This window comes from Parasteatoda tepidariorum, chromosome 8, assembly GCF_982258835.1.
Source record: "Parasteatoda tepidariorum strain Cologne lab strain chromosome 8, Ptep-v5.0, whole genome shotgun sequence".
Taxonomy (NCBI): Eukaryota; Metazoa; Arthropoda; class Arachnida; order Araneae; family Theridiidae; genus Parasteatoda; species Parasteatoda tepidariorum.
This window is the reverse complement of record NC_141762.1, coordinates 78,747,420-78,768,893: the sequence shown is the minus strand read 5'-3', so window position 1 is coordinate 78,768,893 and position 21,474 is coordinate 78,747,420. Positions and strand designations below refer to the sequence as shown.

The following is a 21,474-nucleotide window of genomic DNA, read 5'->3' as shown; positions in this document are numbered from 1 at the left end:
TAGATGGTGGAATGAGGTGGCGAATGGTGGGGAGGCTAGAAGTATGCCAATCTCAAGTCCAGATTTGTAGAGAGTTCAATTTAACGCCCATCGTCATGTGGAACTTATTGAAACATTTTCAGGATACCGAATCCATTGAAAGAAAGCCTGAGGAAGGTCGTCTAAGAGGCACGACATCCAGAGAAAATCACCATTTGTCCATTTTAGCAAGGCGTAACAGAGGGGCTACAGCTTCTCAGCTCTCTCGTGACTTGTATGCAGCCACAGGAACCCATGTATCAAGTGTGGTTGCTTCCAAACGTCATCATGAGAGGGTTGTTTGCAAGAAGACCTGCTGCTTGCGTCCCATTCACTTCTATGAACAGGAGAGTCCGTTCAGTATGGTGCAGAGAGCATAGAGATTGGAGTATGGATCAATGGGCAACCGTTCTCTTCATCGTCCCGGTTCTGCCTAAACACCATTCTCGCCGTATGTTCATATGGAGAGAACCAGGAACCCAGGTTTAATGGTCCGGACGGCATGCTTAATGGTCTGGGCAGGCACCATGTTGGATGGCCGCACACCTCTCCATGTCTTTGAAAGAGGCTCTCTTATTGGTGTGAGGTATAGAGAGGTCTTGGAGCCCTAAGTTTGCTATTTCAGGGGTGCAGTTGGCCTTGAGTTCATTATTAAGGAACAATAACGGGAGGCATAATAGAGCTCTTCTGGCCGACGATTTTCTAGAGAGTGATGATATTCGCCGGATGGATTGGCCAGCCAGATCTCCAGACCTCAACCCTATAGAGCATATCTGGGGCCCCCTGGGGCCTATTAAAACTGCCCCAGTTACCATGATATAGTGCTCATAAACAAAATTATGCATGATTGGTGTCAACACTAGTATGGCGCTTTTTACGATACCTGATAACGAAATAGTTCTATTTCTCCATAAATTTTGCTTTTCAGTAAGAAACTTTTTTTTGTTTCAATTACCGTCGATTTTAAATAATTAAGTTTAAATAGTTAAGTTAATTTTCTAAAAATACTTTTTAAAAGCAAACTCGATGGTTTCAAATAACCCTCCAAATATATACATTTGCTAATGTAGTTTGCTTATGCTACCACAATTATGTTAATCATTTAGATAACCTTGAATAGCAAATAAATTATAATTAAGTGTAACAGAAAGCTCAAATTATATATTTTTTGATAAAAAATATAGCATATCAAGCATAACTGATAATATCTTTAAAATATTTGAAAAACCGAATTGTCCATAGCTTATTTTAAAACACAGGCTTCAGCTAAGTGAATGAGAAAATTCCATTTTTTTAAATATCTCTGAATTTAAAATGTAATTAAAAAATTAAAAATCGGGCTTCTTTATTTGTTTCAATTTTACGCATTTAGATTCATTTTGAATTTCACATTCTTAGAGCTTATGGTATACCAACAATCCGGTTTGCACAGAGTCTGACACGGAAAATCTTTATTTCATTATATGTATAGATTATTTGTAGCCCTTCTCCATGGATTTACGTTATTAGATTAATCAAAACACATTTTTAACAATTTCAGCAGAATAAAGGCTAGCTGCATTATTCACTATTATCTGACATAACGCTGTTTCTCAAGGCAACTCATGATATTGAAAACTTATCACAATTAAGCTACTTTCTCCTGTACTTCTTCGGAGGGCATTAAGAAATCTATTATAAAAATGCAGTGTTGGTATCATTAATATTATGGTGACCTTTTGCGGTATCCCGTAACGAATAAGTACATTTTCTCCATTAATTTAACTTTTTAGTAGGTTAAGTAGCGTATTTTTTTTTCAATTAGTACCTGTTACCAAAAATAACTAAGCATCATTATCATCAATATTAGTTTATCGATTTTTGATGTTCTCTTAAATAAATTAGTACCATTTTTCGATTAATTTTCCTTTTTTCTAATTAGCTTTTTTTTCCTCTAAATGCAAATATTACCAAAACTAAATATCATTGACTTCGTCAATAATAATATCGACTCGTTATTAATTTCTCTTCAACGAATTAGTAGCATTTTTCCCTTGATTTTGCTTTTCAGTTCAAAACTTTTTTTTTAAATTTAAATTACCATTGATTTTAAATTATTTAGTTTCATAAAAACCCGTTTAAAAAGCATAAGCATGAACAAAATAAACAAGTGGTTCTAGATAATCTTAAAAATATTAATCAGGTGACGTAGTCTGCTCAAGCTATCACGATCACGTTGATCATTCAGCTAACCTGGCATAACGAATAAAAAATGATTAAGTATTGCAGAACACGCAATAAAAACATTTTTATTAGAGCTACAATCTAACAAACACCACAAACAAACTTACACTCTTTAAAATATTTGACAAAACTGAATCGTCTGTGGCTTATTTTGAAACAATGGCTTCCGCTGAGCCAATGAGAAAATGCCATTTCTTAAATGTCTCCGAATTTAAAAATCTGATTAAAAATCAAAAATTGGGCTTCTTTAAAAAAAATTTGAAATCGTGCTCAGTCAGCTTCGTGCTAAATTTCGTATTTTTAGAGTCCCTTTCGTATTTAGTTCGCATTCCCTACCCTTCACCCGCATTCCGGTATACAGACGCACATACGCACGTAGATTCTCCACTCTGCAGCTGTGACCAAAATAAAATTCAAAATATTGAACATATTTTATTCTTCTGCCCTGAATTAGACTCTCATCGTAGTGAACTTTTCAAATCTGTAATCACAAGTGGATTACAATGGCCACCAAACTGTCAAACTCTGATCAATACTGACTGTCTACCAATTTTTCAAGAGTTTGTTCATAATATTCCTTTTCTTTCTTTTTGATTTTACTTGTCTGCTTTTATATTTTATAATTGTATTTCATTTTGTATTTTTGATCTAAATTTGTTATTCTTATTCTTCAATGCATGTATTATAACTCTTGTTAAATATAAATATTTTAAAAAAAAAAAAAAAAAAAGACGCACATGCACACACACACACACAAATTCTTTACTTTATTATACGTTCAGATTTTTTGCTTAATTTTTTTTTTCGCTTCAATTTTTTGGTGCTCCTTACACTATTATAGAGATATACAGATGGGTGACAAAATAATACGAACACCTGTGAAATATCAGAAAATCTTTATTAATAGAGAGTTGGATCACCCTTTGACTGAATTACAGATTTAATACGACGTGGGATCGATGCATAAAGGTCATTTAAAGGAATATTAAGCCATTCCTCTTGCAAAGCGGCCTCTAATTCCAAAAGATTTTATGGAGGTGGGAATCGGGAACGAAGTTTAGACTCCAAATATTGCCACAAATGTTCAATAATATTTAAGTCCGGAGACTGAGGGGGCCAGGCGAGATGCTCAACTTCATTGTCATGCTCTTCGAACCATGTTTGAACGCACCTAGCGGTGTGGATAGGGGCGTTGTCGTCTTGAAAAATCGGTCGCTCTCCAGGGAATACAGTCTGTACGAAAGGATGAACATGATCCGCTAGAACGCTTAGATAGTCATTAGATTTGATTCTCCCATGTAGACTTACTAGTGGCCCAAGACCATGCCAAGATATCGCACCCCAAACCATAATGGAGCCACCTCCATGTTTCACAGTTGGTAAGAGGCATTCAGGATCAAACGCTTCTTTGGGTGATCTCCAGACATAAACGCGTCCGGTGGTCTGAAATAAGGTGAAGGATGATTCATCGGACCATATTACCTGCTGCCACTGCTGTGGGGACCAGCCTTTGTGACCTCTACACCACTGACGGCGCTTGAAAGCATTGGTTGTTGTCACCAAGGGCTTACGAATTGCCACTCTCCCATAAATGTTTGCTGCATGAAGTTCTCTTTGAACAGTTCTTGTTGAAACGGGGTCCTGAAGATGACAGTTCATGTCTGACAGTTGTGTTTTCGAGCTACTACGCGCTGCAAGACACGTCTATCCCTATCATCAAGCTTTGACTTTCGGCCACTGTTTTGCTTTGAAGACTTCGTCTTACCTTCTTTCATGTGTGCTGTCATAACGGCTGATACAGTACTTCTTGCAAACCCCAAAAGATTTGCTGTTTCTGTCACCGATGCTCTATGTAAACGCGCCCCAACAATCATCCCTCTTTGGAATTCTGACAGGTCAGACATTTCACCTTATAAAAGATAGTTAGATAAACTCATGCAACACAGGTGACTAATGTTGAGAGACTGATAGCTTCCTTTTCACGCTCACTAGGTGGCAGACTTCGGTTGCAGGTGTGAAATAAGTCACACTTTTCCACAGGTGTTCGTATTATTTTCTCATCAATCTGTATTTTGCTTTGGCTATATTGATACAATATTAGAAAGCACTTTTTTTAATTCAGCTCACACTAATCGTGTGAGCTGAAGACGAGATCATATCCTTTCCTTATTTTGTTTTCCGGCTTTTTAATTTTTTTTTTAAATTTTTTAAAAATGTTTAAAATTTTTAAATATTTTTTAAATTATTTTGCTGATTAATATTTTCCCCTCTAAAAATATTTTTTCCTTCTTTCATTTTGTTGATATTTTTACAGCCCCAAGAAACGGAATAGTATCTTTCTCGTAAAACGAAGAAATAACATCAAAAATTATATCAAAACTTCATTTTTAAGATGGATCAAAAATTGACAAATAGAGAATTATTGAGTTTCGCCATTCAGCATAAGTAATATAAAGGTGAACCATTTAGATGATTTGCGGGCACAAAATATCTGCTTCAAAAGAAATCATTAATATTCATATTCTTTATGAAGTATTTGTGAGACTTCATTATGAAGAATATTAAAAAAATGAAGATTTAATCTTTTGAGGAAGAAAAAATATACAACTTATATTTTTTCATGTACTATAAAAGTATTCCTCGTAAAAAAAGCTTAAGAAGAAAAAGGAAATATGTTTTACGTTTTACTTTACTTATTGCTAATAAAAAGTTTTTTTTTATTTTTTTAACAACTCCATTGTTACTCTTATGTAATTTATAGGCTGTTTTTAAAGCTATGACAGATCACTCGCTTGATATTTCAGTTCTCCGTTCATTGTTGTTAACGTGAAAATATGTTTCATCGAGTTTTTTTCAGCAATCTACAAATATAAATACGCATTAGTGTTTTACATAATTAAAATATATTATTCAATGCATCAAAATACTGCTTGATAGAACTCGTGCTTTCTGTAGTATTTATGATATACTAGAATCAACTATCAACTTGGCTAATCTTCCAACAATATTTTTATTTAACTTTAGAAACTACAATTGATAGAAATATTTTCATTTTCCGCATAATTTCGCACCTACCCATGTAGCTAAGCTTCCAAAAAATATGGTATTTCATGCATAATCTTAATGTTTTAAATTGACCATCAATTCCTTATTTAAGATGCGTAGTCATGAAATAGCTTTATGAAGTATTAAATGTATGATGCATAAAGTCACCTAGTTAAAACAGTTTGTAGCTAAACTTCAAAATAAAGTATTTCTTGCATAATCTTACTATTTTAAGTAGACCTTTAATTCTTTATTTCAGATGTGTAGTAATATAGTAGTTTTATACAATATTAAATGTATCATGCGCGAAGTTACCTAGCTAAAACAGTTTGCTAATCTGCAAATCATGAACAAATGTGTTGATATTTCATTTTTTTTTTGTCGCATACAGGATAAATGACGAGTGCAAGTCACGAAAAAAATTTATCCGTTATCGATCAGGCAATCAAGCCATTGTTTTTATATAACTAAAATCAATATTCTCAAACGTTCCATCTTAGGCGTGCCATAAAAACGGTAACATGATTAAGCATAAAAATGATAATTTTCGGAAATATAAGGAAGTCTTGAACGCGAGGTGTTTTCTTTTGTATTTAGAAGAACAGTTTTGTTTTTGTTTTTCCCCCCTTTATTAAGAATAAGGCAAAGTTGGAAACTTCTCTTTATTTAGAAACATTAGAATCTTTTTAGTTTATTTTTTAAAAAGGAAAAAATCTGAATTCGGGGTTCAAAAAAGGTTATTTTTATCTGGTATTTTAAGTAAAACACGTTAATTTACACGTGGCAACATTTTTTTGAGCCAAGTATAAATCACGGCATTGACAACTGCTTTGTGTTCGATTGCTTCCGCATTAACTATCGGTTCACAAATTCTCACGGTTGACCTTTGTCACGAAATTAAAATATCTTAGAAACTTTTGACTTTGACCTTACAAACTTAATTGTGCCCACTGTCAAAAGTACATATTTCTGTAAATGCATACCGATGAGAAATACCTAAAAAGAGTAAGAAATTAAATTTGACCTTGAAAAAGCGTTAAATTAAATTTTATATTTTAATTATATTTTTATATTTAATTAAATTTTGCATGAATCTAAAAAGCCTTTTATTTTTATTTTTTTATAGTTTGTGTTGGATATTTTACATTTCCTATTTTTTTATTGTAATTTCATTTCAGATCGACAGTTTATTTAAAAAATAATCTATTTTTTTACAGAATTATTTTAGCTCATTCATATATCATGAAACAAACTTCCTTTCTTATTTTTTAAACATATTCACAATAATTTAGGTTAAGTTCTTGAAATTTCACTGTTCTTTTCACTCCATTAAGTAACAAATGCCAATAGCCATTATGTTTTAAAATTAAAATGCGAGAAACATTTAAATAAAATGTGACATTAAATAACGTTAGTATACATTTTGTAAAAATGCAATATTGAAAATATCAAAATATATTTACTATGAAAAAAGTACATTTCCTTATATTAAGAAATTCTCAGTGTCGACAATATTATACTTTCCTTTAGAAAGGAGTTTTTTTAGCAGTTGCATTTTTTTAATAGTTAAAAACATTAAATTGTCTGATCACGTGCTCTTTTTTTAACTATGAAGTTAAATCAAAAATCCCTTTCTACAACATACTTTAAAAAACATTGCGAAAGGGCTAACCGAAAATCAAATAATCAAAACAGTTGTAAAAGCAGAAGTAATTAAATTTCTTCCTATTCACTTAACAGAAGGTTTAGTTCAGTCTTCCTCACAAAGATGGCGTTGCAGTCAAATCTAAACCCTTTCCATTCTAAAGCAGGGGGAGTAGTGGATAACAATGTCTTACTCTCCAGGAAGAGCATCTCTGCTTTACTCTTGCGCTTCTTTTTGCTCCACTCATCGAAACGGGATGTGATTGGGAATCCCTTCCTACTTGTACCAGGAAATCATGCGGAGTCGGAAGGAAAACAAGGGAAGCTTAAATGTAGGTAGTTTTAACTCATCTTGAAATCTTGCATTGTTTTATTTGTAATTTATTTTTTAACATGCATGAAGATAAAAATGAAAATTGAATTGTTAACATTTGAAATATTAATGTTTTTATGTCCCTAAATGCATGTTGCATCGTTGTCTGCTTGTATGTTTAATTGTGATCGAAAGCGGCAAATACATGCATTAATTTTGTGAACGCAACATTTTCATGGAGCAAGATGCTCTTTTAACAAAAATTTAAGTCAAAAGTAACGTTTTCCTTTTAAAAAAAATTGTTTTGTAAATGTTTTTTTTCGTAATGCAATGTACTTTTTAACTTTTTGCAAATTTACGTTCCGCTTAAAAATAAGAAATTTAAAGACGTTATTTTTTATCTAGTGAGTTTTATAATAAAAACACATTGAAAAATATTTCAAAATTTATTTTTCATGCTAGTTTTTTCCTATTATTGTTTTTCTTATTATTTCATAGCTATATTCTAAGCCGATTGTTACACAATTTTGTAATTTGAGACTCTTTTGTAATTCGTAACTCAATAGAAAAATAATTTAGTTCTATCTTTAGATTTATGTAGGTAACATTTACATATCTAGCTGTTTACGAAAAAAGATAATTATTTATTATTGATAACAGTACTTTAAAAGAAACTAAATTTATGGAAGATACTTTTACATGTATTCGTTAATCGTTAATTTTATCTGATAAAGTTTCTTAATAAAATTAAACTACAAAAATAGCAATATAACTAATGTTAAGCGTGAGAAAAGCTTTTCCTAATTTCCTTTGTACTTTTTTTATAAAACTAACCAATTTCCTTACAAATTTTTAGGCAATTGATATAAAACTCCACTAACCACTCCCCAAAAGAAAGTCCTGATATGCATTTTTTATTAAAACATAAAATTTTGAATTTAGAAATAGCTCACTCACATCATTTTAAGAAAAAAATATTATAAATTAAATATTTCGAAATTCTTTTTCAGTATTGCATATAGAAATTAGAATAAAAGTAATAGGTCACGAAATCTTTACTACTACAATATTACTGCATAGTTTATTTAATTTCTGTAAATTAAAACAATAATAATTCAAAAACATAGGGGAGTTCATTTATTTGGGGAAAAAATGCTGTATAACCACTAATCAACTTTAATGATAATTTAAAGGAATTTTAAATAATTTTGAGATCTATATACTAAATTCATATAAAATGTGTCTTTTATTTAAAAGCTGAGGTATTCAGATATTAAGTTAATTTTTTCCTTAAAAGTGACCAAAAAGCATAGAACATTGCCGTATTTTAAAATATTTGTCTGTAGTCTACTATGCTTTTTCTCAAGCTTTAAAATGATAGAATTTTTTAATTTAATATTTTGATCGCTACCTGATGTTCTTAAGTTCTAAAATTCTTCATAGTTGTGTATTTTCTATAACGAAAATGCAGTATAAAGGTCTGAAGAATAAATAAATTGAAGGAAATAAATTACTTGACTCAGGAAATAAAAAAGTTCCTTTAAAATTACTGGCTTTCCGTAATAAAAAGAAATATTCGAAGGGCGAAAAAGTACTACAATATACAGTGCGCATGAACACCCTAAATTACTTTTGCACTTATGATCGGATTTTCATGTACTAGGACTCAAACTAAATTATTCGAAAGCCTGTCTCAAATATTAATTAATTAGTGCAGACAATATTTTAAATTACAAAATCTGATACATAAAAAATACTTTTTCACTGAATAAACGTGCATTGTCCCTCAAAACAGAAGAGGTAACAGCAATCTGGAAAATATGGTCCGTATAGTTTGGTCAAGAGAGCTGTCGAAATTTTTTATCCCTTAATGTTAATTTTACTTTTCACGTATTTCGCCCGTTTTCGAGAGTTTTCTATTCAAATCGAAAAATTTTTGCACACTTGCACACGATGATAAAATATGCTTCCATGAAAATAATTCAATGCAAAAAATAGCTTTTAATAGTTATTCATTTTTTTAAATAATGACAGGAAGACTTTAAATTGTAGGGTACATAATATCAATTAATGTAATTTAATGTTATAAAATGCTAAATTTGAACGAAATTGGTCAAATAGTTTTTGAGAAATTAAATTTTAAATATACGATTTTTTTTTTTAAATTTGATGACCCAGAAACTATTCGATTGATTGCTGTCAAGTTTTATATTTTCCCACTTGAAATTACATTCTTTAAAATTGTGTAAGAATTCATGTATCTAAAATTTCAAAAAAACATTTGACGATTGCTTAAAATAATAAAAAATATTAAATAATTATTAAAAATTATTTAATAAGTTTTCTTTGGATAAGCAAATTTTATAAATGTGAGCAAAAAAAATTATTATTTTTAAAAAAAATTCTCGAGATATAGTACTCGCAAAATGTAAAATTGACATTAAGACGTACAAATTTTTGACCGCTCTACTCTTCAAACTATTAAGACCAAATTTTTCGAACTCTATCTTTATACTATACGCTTAACCAATTTCCATAATTTGAGGGTCAAGAATTCGAATCCATAAAAAAATTCATTTTTAGAGGAAACGTATTTTTTGTCTGATTTTATAAATTATAATTATAATATGCCGGTTAGACGGTCAAGTGGTTAGCGTGCCTCACTGCGAAGTGCCTCACTGCGAAATCCCGCTCAGGGTATGGATGTTTCTCTCTGTGTGTGATGTGTGAATGTGGGCATATAAACGGGTATCTGTGGCAGTGTGACGTGAGTAATGTTGCTCGCCTCCCTGACTTAGGTTCACAGGTGCCCACTGGGTAACATTAAATCAGTAATATTTCCGGCATCTTCCTAGGCGAAGAGCGTAAAAGTTCAGTGCCTGCCATGAGAAAAAAAAATTATAATAATGAATTATAATATTGTGCTTACTAATTTAATAGTATAATTGAGATTAGGCCCTCGAACTACTAAGATTGAGTCCTGGTACTAGAAAATTCTATAATTTCATCAGAAGTTATTCAGGGAGTTCCATTTTTTATTTTGCGCATAGTACAATAAAAATAGAGTAAAATTCTCTTTTTCAACGTTGTATTCTCTTTTTCCATGTGGTATTTCTTTTTTGTAAAATTCGCTTTTTCCACGTCCTTCTTTATAATTTTAAGAATATTGTTATAAAAGTACTAAATACAGTACTCATTAATGAGTTAATAAAAACAACATGACTTCAACCCCACCTTTTTTATAGTATTAATAATTTTTTAATCACGCCACATTCAGATTTTATTCACGGAATGCCTTGCTATAAATTATCTAGCTTGCTATAATAAGATACGTACCCTTATAAAAAAGTGATTCTCTTAGTTCATAATCAAGCGATATGCTTTCGGTACGGTGCAGAACATTTGTTTATGTAGCAATAGAGCTGCAGAAATGACCATTGTTGACGGTCTTGGAAGCATCCCTGAGGATGATCCGGAGACATGTATACTTCCCATCCTGTTTTACAGAGAGGACACGTTTACACGCCATCCATCAATCCGCAGGTCGTAATTTTGACCTGAATCAGTGCACGATCAATCCCCTATCCAGTACCCCCAGAGTTATTGATTTTTTACAGGAACTTAGCGGACTCTGTGACCCCAACAGATTTAGCGTGCACTAGTCATCTTTTTACACACGGAGAGTCTTCGGCCGGCAGAGATCAAACTCACGACCACTCGGACATAGGCCCAACGCTCTACGAGCCAGGCTATTCCAGCTTTGACATGATTTCAACTTAACTAAAAAAAGTGATTTTTTTTCTATTGAAACTGTCATTTCACTGAATGTGATACAAAAATATTAACTCAAAATTTTTTTAATGAAATCTAGAATATTTTTATTTTAAAAGAAATTTCAACTTATAAATTTTGGTTGCATTTGTTCTGTAACTCAATGAAGCCGAGAGAATAAGATCTGGGAATATGAAATAAAGAGTAAGGTTCGTTCCCCAAACTTCTAAATACTTCATCACTCAGCAGTAAATAGTATATAAGTGATTGAAGTTGATTCTAGATTAAAATATCAATTTAAATATTTAAACATTTAAATTCTTAGTTTAAATATAGATTAAACTTCAAAAAAGCACTCAAATGCTATTTGTAGTTGCTAGCTAAGATTGCTCAGTAACTTCGGCAAGTCTGAAACCTCATATGCAGGGATACTAACAAAAGGGAAAAAGTCAAAAAATGGAAAAAACGATAAGTGATTATATTTAAATCAGTTAATTTCCTGCCACCTATTTAGGAAATAAAAACATCATGGTGGGTATAGTGCCATAAGCTACGTATGCTGACCTGGTCTTTTTTCCGAGAAAGGTGACAGGTCATCAGTACATCAAGGCATTTTTTTCAAATATTGACTTCGTAACTTTTCACATTATACCCCCAAATATAGGTGCTTAAGATGGCGTTATACCAAGACAGAAATATTTCATCGTAAATTCCCTTTGATCTCCATAAGTAATTTAACATTTGAAGTAAAGAAAAAGTGAGATCAGACAAATCTACGGTAAGCCGTGAAATTTCAAATAGTAAAATGAAAGTTTCAAACTATCAAAATGGAAACAATTTATGAAAGTATAAGATTACGCAGTGGCTCTCTCCCTATAATCTGTTTGTAGTTTTCAGTTTTTAATTTTACTTTATGTTTGCCTGAACTCACTTTTTCTGTATTTTAAATTACTTATGTAAGTAAAGAGAATTTCAGTATAGCCACCTGGACACAAATTTGTGGGTTTCCCTCCATAAATATTGTCATTCTTTAACCTTCCGTTAGTCGCGCACTTGTTTCCGACATGGTTAATCGCGTTGCACCTGTGAGGTGTTTTTGATTTTTTGAAAGCCAAATGAAATTTAGTCTAGTCTAAATAGTTAATTGTTACCAATTTAAGACTCTTTAGAGAGATAAATATCAAAAAACTTATTTAGTGAAGTACCGAAGATAAATTTTTCTTGCTCCCGCGTCGGATCTCTTCCTCCATCACAAGATGTTCAAGCAATTGGCGCAAGAAGGTTCTGCGATTTTTTACTCCGTAACCATTTTCTGTGTATATAACTTGACGATTTATACCTGCTACGTTGAGAAGGACAGAAAATGAGATAAAAAATATATATTTAATTCATAAAAATATTATATCCATAATACTTGCGTCAATGGTCGCGCTGCACCAGAGGGGTGATTTGAGCGGTTCCAACTCTCCATCGACATGTTCTAAGGTCGGTTTTACACGGACATTTGAGTAATCCAAAGTTAGGAACATAACATTAGGCTCGACCCCCGGAAAAATTTATTGACGGCAAAGGAGGTGGAAGTGCAGTAGGGATGCACCTGTGAGGTGCGCGCGACTAACGGAAGGTTAAGGGAAGTTGGCATATTTGGGGATTTTATGACCGTTTTACCACACTATCCCATCCCCTTGATTAGTATTTGCTGTATTTTCTTTACAGCAAACCACATCTGCCCGCAATTTAAATTGTGGTATCATAATATTCACATGCACCAGTATCTCCTTCGGTTCCTCATCAAACATGAATTAAGACTGTTACATATAACTCATTAGAGTAGACGACGTTACCATCTAAACCAGGGATGTCAAACTAGCGGCCCAGTCAATATATCCGAAGCAAAGTAAAAATAATTTGAAAATGTGAATTAGAAACGAAACGAGCATATAAAATTATAATATACTTTATTTATAAACTATACGGATGGTTTTAAATTGTACGCGCGAAAACATAAAATTCAAAATGGCTGAAATGGCCGTTTCACATTAAGCTATCAAATAGATAGTACATATTCAGGTTTATCCTGCTACAGCGAGGTAAGTTGGTTATCTTGCCCCAAGGTTCTCAAACAATTCTGGGATTCGAAAGAAGAAATATGTAAGTTTTTGCATACTAAAAATTAAGATACGAGCTTGTTCTCCGATTAAATATGGTTGCAAGGTTTATCTTTTATGGTTGATATGACCAAGCAATTATCCGATTTAAATTTATTGTTACTAGGCAAGGATCAGATCAGTGCAAACATGTTTGACATAATTAAAGTATTCAAATGTAAACTATTTCTTTGGGAAAGGCAACTGAAAAATGAAGATTTAACGTGCAACAAGAACAAATCTAGTTTAGATTATACTGCATCGTAACAAAAATAAGCAGAAAAAAATTTAAAATCTTAGAGCAGATTTTGAAACAAGGTTTAAAGAAATTCTTTGGAAGTCAAATTTTGTTTGTTTTCTTCGATTTTCTCAATAAATATAGACTCAGTACCCAGCTATATGCAAATGGAAGTGATTGAGATTCAGTACGACTCAAATTTGAAGGCAAAATTCATTGAAGTGGATGTGCCTGAATTTTACGAATATTTACCGCAAGGTTTGAAAATACTCGAAAATTCGCATATGAAATTATTTAGTATTATTAAATTATTTTAATTAAGTACTTATCAGTGGGAGCAATTATTTTCTGTTAGGAATGGAAATAAATCTCCTGTCCGAAACCGCATTAATAACGCTCACGTTGAGTCAATTTTGAAAGTAGTCTCGGTCAATAAAATTTCTCCCCGAAATAGTAAAGATAGTAGCAGAGAAGAGATGTCAAGTAGCAGGACGTGAATAATAATTTAACTTTATATATGTTTATTACAAAGTATTATTCAAAATAAAAATATTTGCTTCTATGAACATTGATTTTTGTTTTGCGGCCCACCTAAAGTTAAGCATTGTTTGTTTGGCCCAAGTTAGCTTTTGAGTTTGACACTCCTGATCTAAACCAACCCAAACTTTAGGTCAATCGTTAGAATAATTAGACCAGGGATGGGCAAACTACGGCCCGCGGGCCAACTGTGGCCCGCCGGAAGGTTTTATCCGGCCTGCGGATAGAATTTTAATTTGCCGATCAGTGGCAAATATAAACAATATACATCCATTTTCTTGTCAACTATTTAAAATTATTTCTGTTTTTCCTTTTTTAACAAAGTACTGATGACCTTTTTATTTTTGTTCTACAAAACATAAATTAATGGAAATAGTTAGCACAGACAGCTTCAACGTTCTTTATAGAATTCAGAAGTTCTTTATAGAATAGCCTTAGATTGGCTCCAACTAGCATTTGTCTTTCTCGAGGAATCTAATATAGGTAAATTGTACTTCACATTTGGCAGACTGCTCATTTTAGGATCCAGCGAGCGGACAATCTAACAATCATCTGAAGCAGTTGCTTCTAAATATGCCAAAGTTTTACAAATCATTACCAAAAGCTAGCTTCCAAAATTTAATATTTCATGCCCAGAAAATCAGCACAATGTTGCTTAATCTTATATATGTGAACAAGAGTTTTCAACTATGAACCTTAGAAAAATTCATTTCAGAAGTAGCCTAACAGAAAAGCATTTAGCCTTGTTCCTTAAAATAAGCACATCTCACTTCGAACCTTAATGTAAAGAATTTTTAAAAATGAAATCGCAATTTCATTTATCTCACTAAATATTTAAATTAAAACTTGTATATAGCTTTTTTTTTAAATTTTGAAAGTTTTACTTGGCCCACCAAAAATTTTTTCTCTCTATTTTTGGCCCTCAACCAAAAAAGTTTGCCCATCCCTGAATTAGACGGTAGCTATCTCTATGTCCGCTATTACATACTCAATATGAATAATTTACTGGCATTTTTGCTGTCATTCATTTGGCGAGAGGGTCTTTGACCAAGAACACTAGCCTGACGATTTAAGTAAACTTTATTTATAATGAAATATTAAGCATTTATAAATATTTTATTATAAATAAAGCAGGGCAGAAACGTACGTCTGTCTACTACGCTATTCAAAACCATAAACGATAACTTTCGGTGCCAGCAGTTTCGCCGTTATGCCAAACGCACGCTCTGTTTGGAGGTTGCAGGAAGTATGGAGATTACAGGTTTGATTCCCACCGTAGCAATATATGTATCTTAGCGATGTTCTTTTCGAACTCATGATATAGGCTTGTCAAAAGCTTATACGTCATACTTTGCAATAAGCAAAAAAGTCTATAGATATATATGTGAGTAACAATAAACAAATAAACAAAGCCAACCCATCTTTATTATTTTATTTATTTATTGTTGAACATACATATAGAGTCTTGTGTGCTCATTACAAACTATGGCGTAACACAGTGGATTGACCGTAAGGCACAGTTCCCAATAGATCACAGAAGTCAAGCATCACTAGCAGTGATCGGTGAGTGGGTGAGTGACCCAATTAAATGGCAGATTGTGAAAGGGCCGAGGGTATGTGGTATCGGTCCTCGTTAAACTGTCACAGGTTGTCGAGCTACCAAGCGGGGTAGTCATCCTTTCCGCCGAGGATCAAAATTGTGATGGCAGGTCTTCGAATCATCCAAAGTGATTTTTTCCAGACCAAAACCATATAGCACATTGTACAACTACAGTGTGACATAAATACTGCTAATACAACTACAAAATCCGTGGTGTCTCAGGGGATATAGAGCTCACCTCTAATGAGATCACCAGGGATCGAATCCTGGCAATGTCTGGTTGATTCAAATTCCGCCCCCGGCTCGCACCGATCACAATGCTGACGTGAAATATCCTTAGTGGTAGACAGATCATAGGTTAGAGTCCTCTTGCCTTCATTATAACCATGGGGGTTCTCGTACTTTTTCTCTCCATATAACGCAAATGCTGGTTAGTTCCATCAAAAAGTACCCCACGAAGGCGAATTTCTCCCAATACTTGATCCAGGAATTCCTTTGTCTTCTGGATTGGGTTCAAAATTTTTAAGGGTACGGGGTTGAACATTGGTAGTTGTAAACTGAAAATTCGGTCGGCTGTTCAACGACAGTTATAAAATAAAATAAAATACAACCGCAAAATACTGCTCATAAGCAATTGTCGCGTTGATGTTGTTGTTGTTGTAGTTCATTTACGTCGCACTAGAGCTGCACAATGGGCCATTGGCGACGGTCTGAGAAACATGCCTGAGGATGATCCGAAGACATGCCATCACAATTTTGATCCTCTGCAGAGGTGAGGACACCCCCTCTTCGGTAGCCCAACGACCTGCATGCAAAGTCGAGCACTTTACGGTAGAACACTTTAACGAGGACCAACACCGCACACCCTCTGACCCTACGCAGATTGATGTAAGTGGTCACCCACCCGCACACTGACAGCAGCCAGTGATGCTTGACTTCGATGATCTGCTGGGAACCGTGTATTGTCACGTTGAAGAACAGATTGTAAAATTTAGAAAAAATATATCAAGCAGAAACCGGCGGGATTCTGACCACTTCTTCCACGCTACAGAAAGTTTGGTGGAACGGGAAGACCCCCACCCCCAATTTAAACTTTCATGCCTGTCTTTAAATGAAGTGTTTTCAAAGCAACAAAAATAAGCAGTTAGAAACGTATTATGAAAATTAACTCTATTTTTTTAATTTCGTAATACTATTCGAAGGTACGTCATGCAAATATATTTCATTATAGTTAAGTTATCAATTATAAATCTAAAATTCATAAGATTTTCGTTCTGTACTACTTTTAACCATACCATAATTTGCCAATTTTAATTAATTTCGACTTAAAATACTGACTTATTTGTTGTTATTATTAGTTAGGAAAGATCTAAAAGTGAATAAAAAAGATAATGTTATATTAACACAAATTTATTTATTTACACAACTTATCTTGCGCCTTCTATGAATTATTTTTATAAAAAATATTTAGAAGAATAATTCATTTTCATGGTAACAATCCGTAATTCAATTCATTTGTTCTGAGAAACGGTTCTTTGTTCCCAAGTATTAATTACTTCTTTTAAACTATCTCATTTTTATTTTTGAAAAGTTAAGTACGTTGAAAAGCGAAAATATTTGCACTTTCATTCTGTTTACGTTAAACTTGAATTGTTATCATTACGGTTTAGTTGTTGATAGTTTCATGAACAAAACGATAGTATTCTTAGTGGGTAAGTAAGAAGGTTTTAGACTTTTATAAATTAACTGTAGCGATAAATCTATCCTATTGCGGTTTCAAAATTAGAACAAAAAAGCATGCCTGAAGATATAACTACTTTATTATTATGCGTAAAAACTTTGATGTAGGGGTAAAAATAATTTTTTCTAATTCTTTTTATTGAATCAAATAAATTTTAGTGGTTGTTTAAAAGCTTTACAATAGTATTCTTAAATCAAATTATGAATTGATTTAGTCAAAATTTTCAACAAAAAAAACATTTAGTAGTTTTAAAATTCCAATTATTTTCATTTTATTTTTTTCCTTAACCTTTCTCTGTGTCCAAATTCTGTTGCTTTTTTTAGAACATCTAAAAATCTTCTCATTTTCATTAACTTTATCCTCCATGATATTTTTTAAATTTTTTACACAAAAAAACTCTTTTTAGGGTCTTTTAAAAAAATTGGAGATTTTCATTGATTCTGTGATGTAATCATTTGTGTTGTAATCCTCAGCTCATATCTTTCATTACAATTCAGCTCACATTTATTATTTAAATAACGTGAAGTCCAAATTAATTTCAATTCGATAATATCTTGCACTCGATGCTTATATGAAACTGCTTCCGTAGTACAATTTCCACACTTTTTTAGAACTATGAGGGTTCTTTCACTTATTATTTATATCACATCTGATAATTTCTAGAATTTTTTTAGTTGTTTAAAACAAATCATTTAAATTTTTTTTTGTTAAATAAAAATAATAAAGGCCTCTTTTTCCGTCTTTAGGATATAGTCACTTAAAAACAAGATGAAATTTGTCTTTTAAATTTAGATGGCATTCGATTGTAGATCAGCTGACACATATCAATGAGAAATCGTGAATGTGAATTCAATATTTGATTTAGTTAAACTTTAAAAAATAAATAGCTCTAATTTTTAATTATTGGAAAAATATGCTTTAATCTTCGTGATTTTTAATTTATTTTGAATAAATAAAAACTGTTTTCAGCTTCTTTTTCTTTCAATTCAAATTTCTTTTTAAAAATAGTAAGATTAAATGCAAATATTTTTCTATTATTTTAAGAATTAAACATTGAAATTTTTACTTTTTTTCTCATTTTCCTGAAAATTAAAAAAAAGCACGAAGTATTCAAATGCCAAATACCATCGTTCAGTTTTTGAAATACATCGTTTCAAAGTCGAGAATCATGAAGAAAAGTCACAATATAACTTAACATTTAATTCGGGAAAAACTAAGTATTCTCTTGTAATCTAATTAAGACTCAAACATAATTTTTTCATAATTTGTAAGGGTATTATATCATTTTTAAGCGATAAATACATTTTTAAAATTTCTTCCTCCCAAAAACTATTGAAAAGTGAGTAGATTACTAGTAAAATAAGGGTACCCGAAACATTATTAAAAATTCTTAGCTTAACCAATAAAAATCGTTTTACATTTTGTAGAAATTACCATATAATACAAAATAATTAATAAAAGATACTTACGATATCAGACTGAGTAAAAGTAGGCATTTTCGAGGAAAATTTCGATTTATTTTTATTATTATTATGATCCATATCTAGACTTTAACTCATTAACTTTGCAAAACCCTTAACAAAATTTATTTCCGATTTTTAGAAATGAAATTATTGTTGTTTTTTCGTATACTAAGAAACAAAGCCGAAACCGGACGTAAACTCAAGAAAATGAAAATGAAATGTTCCTTTTTTTTATAGGTATTTGAACTCTTATTTATTTAAATAAATTGCATTTTTAAGACAAATAAAAAAAAATTCAGAAATTAATTTTCGAATTGGCAATTCTTTGAGGTCAGAATTTTCTTATATTTCCGAATTTCTATGCATTTTAAATGCATTTTCTGAAGAACGTTGATTTTGAGAAAATTTCTTTATGCTCTCGCACATTGCAAAAAGAGTTTATAATAGAATTCTTTGAAATAGAATTCTTTGATTGTGAATGTAGATTTTGTAAAATTTTGGCGATGTTTTAAACTGAAAGCTGAAGTCTAAGTTTGAATTTGTTATTTTTATCAAGCTTTAAGGAAAAATATTCAGAAATTTTCCTTGAAAATTCAATATTGAACAATATATTTAGTTCAATGTATTAAACAATGTATTATTTTAAAATTTATGCATTACAATTTGTTGTAGAGCTGTTTGCGTATGAATAAAAATTTGCAGCTTTTAAACTCAATGTTGCCATTATTTTGAGAGATATTTTATAAATTTTTAAACTTTATTTCAAATTTATAATTTAGCTCCCTTACTTACCAAACATAAAATTAAAATTTTAGTTGAGACTTTTATTGTAAAGAAAAAAACCGGTCAAAACCAGTGTGATACCTTAAACTTGATTTAAGCATTTGTATGCTTTTCATTTGTAAGCACATATAAAATCTAGTGCTTTCGAGGCACAAATCTTTAACCCTTTTTGTGTTAGGCAGGAATCTTTAGTCTCTCATCACTCCTACATAACTTTATACACGTGTGTGCATTTGTTAAATATAAACACCTTATACTTGCAATTATGTATAAAGAGTCTGTGAGCATTCAAATTATAACTATCCTAACAGTATGCATATTAAAAAATAAACAGCCAACGGAATGACATCAAATATCCTTTTTTCTTTTGGTATGAGATTTTATAATTATATTATTTGATTAAAACACTTTTAAAATTGGTTAATTGTTAACACTTTTAAATGTGGTCTAAGTAAATACTTACATTTGGATCGAAGGAGAAATAAAAATTTTTTACATAAAGTAGTTTGAAACAGCAAGAAAATATCATACAGAATCATACAATATCATATCATATACATTTTGAATAAACAAGTATGTGGTGCCACATTTTTCATATGGGTATTTTTCCTATTAATACCCCTTTTTGTGGCAGAGCATTAATACGTTAGAATATTTCAGAATATTTTCATTTTAAATATTGTTCCTCAGTTTATTGCATATATTTTGCACTGAACCCTTTGACGTAAATAGGAGACCAGTGTGTCTTTTATATATTTTTTCTGGCGCTCTAATTACAATCAGAAAAATATTCTGCTATTTTTTATTCATAAAAAACAGTTTAATAGTTACTAAAAAATCTGTTATATTATCAGAACTACATTTGTACTAAAATATAAAAAAATTGGTTTGAATTTTTTTCAAAAATTTATCAATAATTGATTTTGACCTTTAACGTAGAAAAAGACACTGATGTTTCCTTCTATATTTCATGACCATAAATTATTAAAACGCTAAATATGATATTTTTCACCCATTTTTACTTAAATTAATAAAAAATAGAAAATAAATATTATTGATAAACATTCTGCGTCAAAGGGTTAATGAGTTTTTTCTCCATACTGCGGTCGGCTAGTTGGAGTTTAACTTTCCTTTCAGTGTCAAATTAATTACGAGGTTAAATGCGAAACATACTCCGCCGCAGTCTTTCACTTCATATTTAAATATTTCGTTATAGCAGAATGCATTGTATTAGAAAAAAATATTTTCTTTCGAGTTACAATTTTAAATTTGCCATACAATGATTCCCGAGATTCACTTACAATAGAAACTCTGTATGAAAAAGTTTTATAAATAATTCATAATTCAAAACGTAAACATGCTTAGTGTTGCCACAACAAGCATTTTATTCTGTGTAAGTCTATCCGAAATGACACAGAGATCACGCTCTAAATAAATTGGCAAGTGTTCAATTTTTTTTAAAAAAGATCACCCAAGTTGGTTCAACTAGTGTCAGTCTAGTTTCTGTGAGACAGATGGTAATGGCTTTTCTTGATGTGTTGAAATGTTTGTTTTCTTATAATTTCTCATATAGATTGGTGGGTCGCATTTGTATGTCTATAATCACTTTAGCCATATTTGTTATCACAACAGCTTTATAAGTCATGTTTTAAAAGAAATTCAAGTTCAATGTTTACAATTGTTATAATTCCGGTGGATATATAGATTGATATAATTCTTGTGGAAATAAATACAGAAATCGTGAGTATTTCTTTCATTATCTTCTTCACTACTGAAGTCTAAAAAAAATTGAAAAAATTATTTCACAGTTTCAAATTTCTATTTTACAGTCATAATAAGATAAATAAAATATGAATTATATTGCCATTGAGCTGATAATTTTAACCACATGTACGTGTCACTTCGGTTTTATTAAGTAAACGAATATAAATATTTCGAAAGCTAAATTGCG

General features: G+C 31.4%; 1 protein-coding gene across 4 annotated transcripts in view; it reads left to right on the top strand.

The window, feature by feature from the left end:
• The first annotated feature begins 7,104 nt into the window (after window positions 1-7,104).
• The window catches only part of LOC107451315 (uncharacterized), a 39,689-nt gene continuing 25,319 nt past the window's right edge, over window positions 7,105-21,474 (top strand). Inside the window, exon 1 of one of the 4 annotated variants that reach the window (XM_016067378.5) lies at window positions 7,105-7,262. The gene's annotated coding sequence lies outside the window, so the exon portion shown is untranslated. Of the gene's footprint in view, window positions 7,263-17,108; window positions 17,249-20,937; window positions 21,264-21,474 lie in introns of those variants that run through there. The other 3 variants (XM_016067377.4, XM_016067381.4, XM_016067376.4) reach the window with 3 other exon arrangements.